At 33.9% G+C, this 9,309-nt stretch overlaps 1 protein-coding gene and 1 long non-coding RNA gene across 2 annotated transcripts in view; both read left to right on the top strand.

The window, feature by feature from the left end:
- Positions 1–9,309, top strand: part of LOC121376386 (tRNA selenocysteine 1-associated protein 1-like) — a 152,546-nt gene that overhangs the window by 12,216 nt on the left and 131,021 nt on the right. The window lies entirely within an intron of this gene.
- On the top strand, positions 314–4,858 carry LOC121375206. The gene is made up of 2 exons (XR_005958286.1): positions 314–437; positions 4,025–4,858. It is a non-coding gene; the product is annotated as an uncharacterized LOC121375206 (long non-coding RNA).

The raw sequence follows: 9,309 nt of genomic DNA on the forward strand, positions 1-9,309 counted from the left end.
ATTCATTACAGTTTGTCCATCTCGTCCTACTACATTCATTACAATTTGTCCATCTCGTCCTACTACATTCATTACAATTTGTCCATCTCGTCTTACTACAAGCAGCAGGAAGTTGGTAAATGCTGACTGGGTCATCTCTGTCCGAGGGTCGTCGTCGGTGTCTACATTAATGCAACTTAACCATAAATAATTAAACATCTAACATAACCATGAATAATTAAACATCTAACATAACCATGAATAATTAAACATTTAACATAACCATAAATAATTAAACATTTAAACCAATAATTTAATAATACCATGTTACCATTGGTTACAGATTCCATACAAGATTGCTGACCGAAGACCAGGTGACCTTGCTTCCTTCTACAGTGACCCGTCGCTGGCTCTACGCGAACTCGGCTGGAAGGCTACTCGTGGCCTGCAGGAGATGTGTATGTAGTTTGTCTATCTGTAGTTTGTCTGTAATCTGTCTGTAGTTTGTCTATCTGTAGTCTGTCTGTAGTTTGTCTATCTGTAGTCTGTAGTTTGTCTATCTAGTCTGTCTGTAGTTTGTCTATCTGTAGTCTGTAGTTTGTCTGTAGTCTGTCTGTGGTTTGTCTATATGTAGTCTGTCTGTAGTTTGTTTGTAGTATGTCTGTAGTTTGTCTATCTGTAGTCTGTAGTCTGTCTAGTTTGTCTGTAGTCTGTAGTCTGTAGTTTGTAGTCTGTAGTTTGTCTATCTGTAGTCTGTCTGTAGTTTGTCTATCTGTAGTTTGTCCATCTGTAGTCTGCCTGTCTGTCTGTAGTCTGTCTGTGGTTTGTCTATCTGTAGTGTGTCTGTAGTTTGTCTGTCTGTAGTCTGTCTGTAGTTTGTATGCTTTCCAGACGGTTCGTCCACTGGACAATTCGTCCACTCACCTCGGACGATTCGTCCATTCGATGAGTGCATTTTTTTCAAACATATTAATAGTTATTTCTTTGACATTATAATCGTTTCTTAACATTATTTTGTGGTATACTATAACCAAAAAAGTAAAATAGAGTTAGAATTCAACATTAATATCCAGTTTTTATTAACTGTTTGTATTCATTATCATGCGGACGATTCGTCCACTCGCTCGTACATTATCTCACATGTCACGATGTGGTAAATAGGTAATGCAAGCCTCCGCGTCGGAAGACTTTATTACCATGTCATGTTCTCCTTCAATGGCATAAATTCTATCCACTGTACCCTCCCTTGTCACATGTTATCCCCATATGCCTAATAACCTCGAAATAAAATAAAAACTTGTTGTCTTCAATTCCAATTTAATTAAATGTTGTTTTAGACGCTACTGGATCCAACTTGGTGAAACAAGCTTACGCTAATTATTTCACAATATCACAATAGAGGACAGGGCCCCGTTTTACAAAGATATCTTTGCGCTAAGATCACCTTAAATGCATTATGTAGCTATGCACTTAAGGTGATCTTAACGCTAAGATCGCTTCGTAAAACGGAGCCCTGTACACTTAATTGGTAAAGCAAACAGAAACCAAACAAGTTGAAAGGGAAGGGCTAAAGATTATCTTTACTGGGCATATTGTACTAAAAACATCCCACGACATGTAGCGTGAAAGGCGTACATTATATAAACAAACAATAACCGAATAAATAGAAACGCCAAAGAATTATGTCTGCAGAGCATTGTTACAAACACATCTACCAAGCGTAATCTAATGCAATATCATTTATTTTCACTTTTGTAAATTTATGACACAGCAAAAAAAACATACGGGGTAAAATATATCTACTAATTTATTTAGCCCCCACGTACATGTAGTACACATTATTTAGTCCGTGGACGAAATGTACTGGGGAAATAAAAACCTAGTGGACGAATTGTCCGGAACTGAGTTTTTGGAGTGGACAAATCGTCTCGAGTTCCTCAGTGGACGAATCGTCCGTGGACGAATTGTCCAGTGGACGAATCGACTGCATCCCGTTTGTATGTAGTCTGTCTAGTCTGTCTGTCTGTAGTTTGTCTATCTGTAGTCTGTAGTTTGTCTCTGTAGTCTGTCTGTCTGTCTGTAGTCTGTCTGTAGTTTGTCTATCTGTAGTCTGTAGTTTGTCTATCTGTAGTCTGTCTGTAGTTTGTCTTGTACTGGCACCAATGTGAGCATTTAGGCCACACAATAATGCTTTGTTTATTGTTTCCTGACAGACTCGTTTTTTTCTGCTGACCCTAAACATTTTTCTTTTAAAAAAACCCACAGACAACAAGAAGGAGACAAAAAAAGAAAAAGAAGGGCCTAATTTACGAAGCCTGTTTTTGTTAAACACAGGTGTTTAAGCATAGTAGATTTACTGTAGATCCTGAAATTAATGTGTCCCTAAATTAATGCGACATGAAATTAATGCGAGTGGCCTCCCTTTTGAAATATTAGTTTTCTAACAACATACGTCTGTGTACTTTTAGGTTAAATCCAAGTTAAAGGTCTCTTCAATCAGATCAACTTACTAACATGTCTGTGTAGACATCAATTACCCTGTTTAGTCCCTTGTGTTTTTGGTGAGATCAACTCAAAGAATATGTTTTTAGCAATCATTTACGTAATGTGTATATTTAACTAAATCTGGTTAAACATGTATGTACTATTACAACTATATCTTTATCTGTGGATGGTGATTTCAAAATCATAATGAAAGAACAACTCACCCAGTGGTATGCCGACAAAGTTGAATCAAACTTGAACAGCAAAAACAAAGAAACCGTTGACCTCAGGATTAGCGTGCTAAAACACATTCACACGCGATGGATCATGTCGGCTGTTGACAGGGTGGCCAAAGACCCTGAAATCGTCACACGTGGCTGGCAGCTTGCTGAACGATTGGACAATTAGTCTGTCTCGTCTATAATGAATTGTTTTCCAGTTGTGTGTTATAAATATATTAGAATTTTAATCTTTGTTTTGTTTTATAACATGGAGCACATTGACAAAAACACAGACATAAATGCGTCATGTTATTAATGCGAATAACACGATCTCGCATTTTTCGCATTAATAAAATGATCGCATTAATTTCAGGATCTACAGTTTGTAGTTAACACATGTGTGAGGCATAAGCAGGTGTTTAAGCACTGTCAATGTATGTAGTTAACACATGTGTGAGGCATAAGCAGGTGTTTAAGCACTGTCGATGTATGTAGTTAACACATGTGTGAGGCATAATCAGGTGTTGTGTGAGGCATAAGCAGGTGTTTAAGCACTGTCGATGTATGTAGTTAACATGTGTGAGGCATAAGCAGGTGTTTAAGTACTGTCGATGTATGTAGTTAACACGTGTGAGGCATAATTAGGTGTTTAAGCACTGTCAATGTATGTAGTTAACATGTGTGAGGCATAAGCAGGTGTTTAAGCACTGTCGATGTATGTAGTTAACACATGTGTGAGGCATAAGCAGGTGTTTAAGCACTGTCGATGTATGTAGTTAACACATGTGGTCCTGTTTGACAGGGACATTCATCAGTGTCTGCCAGTTTCAGGCAGTACATTGGAACTTTCTCTTAATTATGTTTTTTGTCTCTCTGAAGGAGATTGGATGATTTATTACACTGTCAACTTTTGCGTTAAAGTTTCACGTTTACATCAGATCCTCACAAACTATCAGTCTTAGGTCAATGAGACGTGGTTTATAGTTGCACCTATGGGTGTTCATCATAGTGCATGTCAAAACAATTACACATTAATTAATAATAAACATTTTTAATACATTTAAAATACTTATATATTTAGCTCCATTTCTCACAAACAATGAGTCACAGAAAGATTGAAACTTGTGTTATAGTTGTTTCTATCAATGTTCATCAAAATGCATGTGAAAATAATTTAAAATTAATTAATTAAAAATTTTTAATTAAAATGTTTGCTTTTTGTTCAGCTTTAAAGTTCTGCGTTAAAAGTTTGTGTTTCGATCCGTTCCTCACAAATGAAACTTGGTTTATAGTTGTTGAGTTACTCTAGTAGATTTGTTACTGTTGTGTTGTGGTTGCAGGTGAAGACCTGTGGAGATGGCAGTCTATGAACTGTAATGGGTTCCGAGTGCTGAAATAGAGACATGACTGGAGTCGACACCGACACTGCTGTCATGTAGCTGGTCACTCCAACATGCTCCATGTGCCAAATTGTTGACTTACAATTCACTTTGTCATCAACACAGCAATGTACACTCTAGCCTGTGTATGTGCGTGTGAGCACACCAGATGATGTAACATATTTATAAATTACCTTTGCTTGACACCTCTATTTATGTGCTGGGGTGTTGTTAAACATTCATTCATATTCATATATAAACTAACTTACTCTCAACTGTAACACCTTGATTCCTGTCAACAATGGTCACTCACAGGACCTTCAATCTATGCACACTAAATAAAGCATCTGTCACTGTTAAAGCTACCACTAAACTTGAAACTAAGGCTTACAGACATATTCTTGCTTCTTGTAAGTGTTGGTGTTGTAAAGAACATTCCTGTAGTTCGCTTTCCATGCCTCATCTCACTGACTCTTGCACAGATTCTAATTGAGTGGGTGCTTTACTTGTTGTGCCAATTGTCGCCGGTTAGGCTTTTCTTTGTCTATGCATTGTTTTTATTATATAAATATTTTCCAAAATGGCTGATCATAGCAATAAAAATGCTGTAATTTGATTTCACTCTAAATGCATGTTCTGACAATACAAATATGGTTCTAACTTCATTAATACACATCAAAACCAAAAACACAGCCTTGTGTTTGATGCACAACATAAAACTGGTTTAATCTATAATTATACGGCTGCCACAGGAATAAAAACAACATTTACAAATATGTTTGTTAGCCAATTACAGTGATGATGTTTGTTTTTATTTCTGATAATGAGATACACATTTTAATGTATTTATTTCTGATAACAAGATACACATTTCAATATATTTATTTCTGATAACAAGATACACTTTTCAATATATTTATTTCTGATAACAAGATACATATTTTAATGTATTTATTTCTGATAACAAGATACATATTTTAATGTATTTATTTCTGATAACAAGATACACATTTCAATATATTTATTTCTGATAACAAGATACACATTTCAATATATTTATTTCTGATAACAAGATACACATTTCAATATATTTATTTCTAATAATGAGATACACTTTTTATAGCATCTTGGTTCAATTAAGGATTGTCTGTTATTTCTTTTATGTTCATCGGGGTATGAACCAAAAAAATCATCCACAAACTGTGTGAATCGGCGAAGCCGTTCTCACATAAGTTTGCGGATGATTTTTTTTGTTCATACCCAGATGAACATAAAAGAAATAACAGACAATACTTATAATTAAATTTGAATCATACATGCTAATAATAACACTAAAACGTCATACTTTATTTTGAATTATTTTTTATCCATAAACAATAACGCTCATTAAGACAACTTGCCCATATAAAATGACGTCATCACATATGACGTTCCCTGACAACATAATTTTTATGTTCATCGAAAAATGAACAAACTCCCATTGCTACGTCTGGACCAATCGGATGATGTTACGTTGTAATGAATGTAACAGAAATTTAATTATGTGTAGGTGGCCTAAGAATTAACAAATGTTTTGTATGAAAACCAGAATCGAAGACTGGCAGCCATCATCTTTTAGTTCCGTTAATTAACGTTCGAAGAATTCTCTCTGAATAGTCCATTGGTTCAGGTTAATGACAAAATGTTTTACAAATGTTTGCTTTAAGCAATACAGCAATGTATGGTTGTTTTTATTGAGGGTTTGACAATTGGGTGTGTGTGTGTATATATCTATATATAAAACTCATCATACACTCATTGTAGTAGTGTGGTAATAGTTCAACTGTGTGCAGTCCTTGTAAACTTGAAAAAGTGGTGAATAATATTTGTGCTGAATGGCAGGTAGTATCAACAACAACCAGTTGGTTTATGTGGCTTTACATTAAGAGGCTTTACAATGTAAATTAACTTTAAAAAGTGCACCATTTAGTTGTAGTTAGAAGATGACCAAGCCACAAGAATACAGTTATATATAGTACTATATTAATAAATAAATGTGAATCATATGTAATACATGAATAAATCCCACTTGCACTCTTTAATGTTAATAAACGAATTTGAATTATTCATTTATATGTAATACATTAATTAATACATTTAAATCACTTATTTATCGTGCAACCATATAACCCCTACATGATATTTCAAAGTATTATTATGTCACTTCCTGATAACACCTCTGTTGCTAGCGTGATAACCTTGGCATTGCTATGTGTTATTAGGCCACTAGGTAATGAGTTGTGTGCATGATGGATGTTTGCCCAATTTTCAGGTAGGTTGTTTCCTCGTTGTTGTTGTTGTTGTTGTTTCTCATAATCGTTGAACTGCATAAAAACAATATAGCATTCACACTTTCCATAACATCAAATTACCTCTTATTTTTCAATTCTCCATTATTTGCTCCCATTCGGAACTAGCCAGCATTTTTAATTAAACGTTTTGAAACACAAAAGCAAGTAGCTTCCTGCAAATAATGTTTACATTGGAACAGCGTCTGATGTCACAGTTACTAGCAGCCAGCGATGTAGATCTTCACGTCACACATAAACATGCATTTATTTTCACTGAAAAAGGTTGTGACACAACATACTTTGAAATCTAATCAAAGTATTTTATTTAAAATTTGGAAACACATAACTTATTGCTGGCTATGCCATTTCCATTCCCAGTAGTAGTTTCTACACAATAATACTAATAGTTTCTATATCGCTTTTGACTGAAACATATTACAAAAATATAACTTGAAAGGGGTTGCATGATAAACAAAAATATTGCTGTTATTTGGCTCGTTTTGATAAAACATTTCAATCTCACCTGTACATATAATATATTAAGTAATACATTGGAATCCCTCCTGTACATATAATATATTAAGTAATACATTGGAATCCCTCCTGTATGTGTAATATATTAAGTAATACATTGGAATCCCTCCTGTATGTGTAATATATTAAGTAATACATTGGAATCCCTCCTGTATGTGTAATATATTAAGTAATACATTGGAATCACACCTATATGTGTAATATATTAAGTAATACATTGGAATCACACCTGTATGTGTACTGTAATAAATTAAGACAATAACTGGATCACACCTGTGTGGGCTCAGTGACATACATAGTGTAAGATTTAACCAAATAACGGAGTTAATTCACTTGTAGTATTCATATTGATACTTGTTAAACGTTTATTCATTGCTGGCAATCATATATTTGTTTTATTCATGTAATATACTGTAAATCAGAAAATATTAGCGACCTTAAAATTTAGCGAAATCCATATCAGTGAAATATTAGCGAAATCCATATCCGTGAAATATTAGCGAAATCCATATCAGTGAAATATTAGCGAAATCCATATCCGTGAAATATTAGCGACATAAAACTTTAGCGAGGTCGGCATATCAAAAAACCCAAAAAAAACACAAGCCAATTTTTGTTTTTTTTACGACTGACTGGCCACAAGAACACGCGACACTTTTTGATGTTATGCAATGTGCACTATTTCCGGTTTGAAATTTAGCTTCAAACATCCAAGTGACGCTGCTTGTCTCCAACTTAATTTTAATAAAAACATTACAGTGTTATACATCTAAACTAATTAGTATTGTTTGCTTTATTTATTGCATAATCTATAGCCTGTGTTTGACCAGTTAATCGCTGATGAAACAACCACACATAATCAGTCCAATAAAAACATGATTTTGGAGTAGTCTATTATGCGTACAGGGGTAGTAAGCTGTTTTTTCAATGAGACATACTTGTACCGTTGTTACCAAGCCGTTGTTACCAAGCCCGTAACAATTAGTTTTCATGGATTTGTTTTCTGTGACAGAACTAATTTATTTTTAACCACAATTATGTGTCTTTATTGCTAAAAGTTACAAACATTGAAACTATAAGACTGTTTTCATAATACTGACATTTCGTTTTGCTTTGCTGCGACACTGTACCAGAAGTGATAATAGTTTTAATTATTGTGCCACGAATGGTAGTGTACATAGGATATGTGACTTTTTATTTGCCTTGGTTCTGAAATCCAATTTAATTGTTCACAGTTGATTAATTCAAATCGTTATTAAATATGTATACGTTTTAAGACTTGTTTGATTTTTGTTTTAATCTGACTTTAGTTTATATTTAGCTAAATTCGCGAATATTTTATGCTCGCCAACATTTTCTGATTTACAGTATTTAAAGGAAACAATATGTTTGTGTGACATCCACTGTAACAACTTTACTTATGTTGTAGCTTGTTTGCTTGTTGATTTCTTTCTGTGAAATCCAGTGCATATATATTGTTTATCTCTTATATTATATTTAGTTGTTAAGTAATTTGAGGTATGTGGTGATACTTTTAACCACTGTTGCAACAGACTATCATTAAATAAGCAGTTGTTCACTCTTATCAATATATATATTATGGTTGAAGCTTGATGGGTAGAACATGAACTAAAAACAGCGGCATATCTTTGTGGCAGGGGCGTGACGTAGCTCAGTGGTAAAGTGTTTGCTTGAGGTGCAGTTGGTCTGGGATCGATCCCCTTTAGTGGGCCCATTGTGCTATTTCTCATTCCAGCCAGTGCACCACGACTGGTATATCAAAAGCTGTGGTATGTGCTATCCTGTCTGTGGGATGGTGCATATAAAAGATCCCTTTCTACTAATGGCAAAAATGTAGCAGGTTTAATTCCTTTCTAAGACTATATGTCAAAATTATCAAATGTTTGACATCCTATAGCCAATGATTAATAAATCAATGTGCTCTAGTGGTGTAATTAAACAAAACAAATTTTTATTTTTGTGGCCTAAAGAAGAAAAACTATGTGACAAAAATGTTACCTTTATTAATAAACAATGAAAATCCAAAGCAAATTAAAAAATAAATATTAGAGTTTTTTAAAAACATTGTATCCATCCTTGAAGATGATGAATTAATTAATGTTCTAGACAGAGAACTCTGTAGAGTTGCTGAACTAAATAATACAATTTAAAAAATACTAGTGGGAAAATTAACCTATAATGAAGTTACTAACATTTTTGATAGGTAATAATATTAGACTAATATATGACATATTACATACACAACCACACAAAATAAATCAGAAGACTTAAATGCATTTACTTGTAGATTTTGAAAAAGCCTTCGACACCCTTTCATGGAATTTTATAACAAAGGTTGTAACTCTTAAATTTGGTATATCA

This window comes from Gigantopelta aegis, chromosome 6 (assembly GCF_016097555.1).
Source record: "Gigantopelta aegis isolate Gae_Host chromosome 6, Gae_host_genome, whole genome shotgun sequence".
NCBI classification, from domain to species: domain Eukaryota; kingdom Metazoa; phylum Mollusca; class Gastropoda; order Neomphalida; family Peltospiridae; genus Gigantopelta; species Gigantopelta aegis.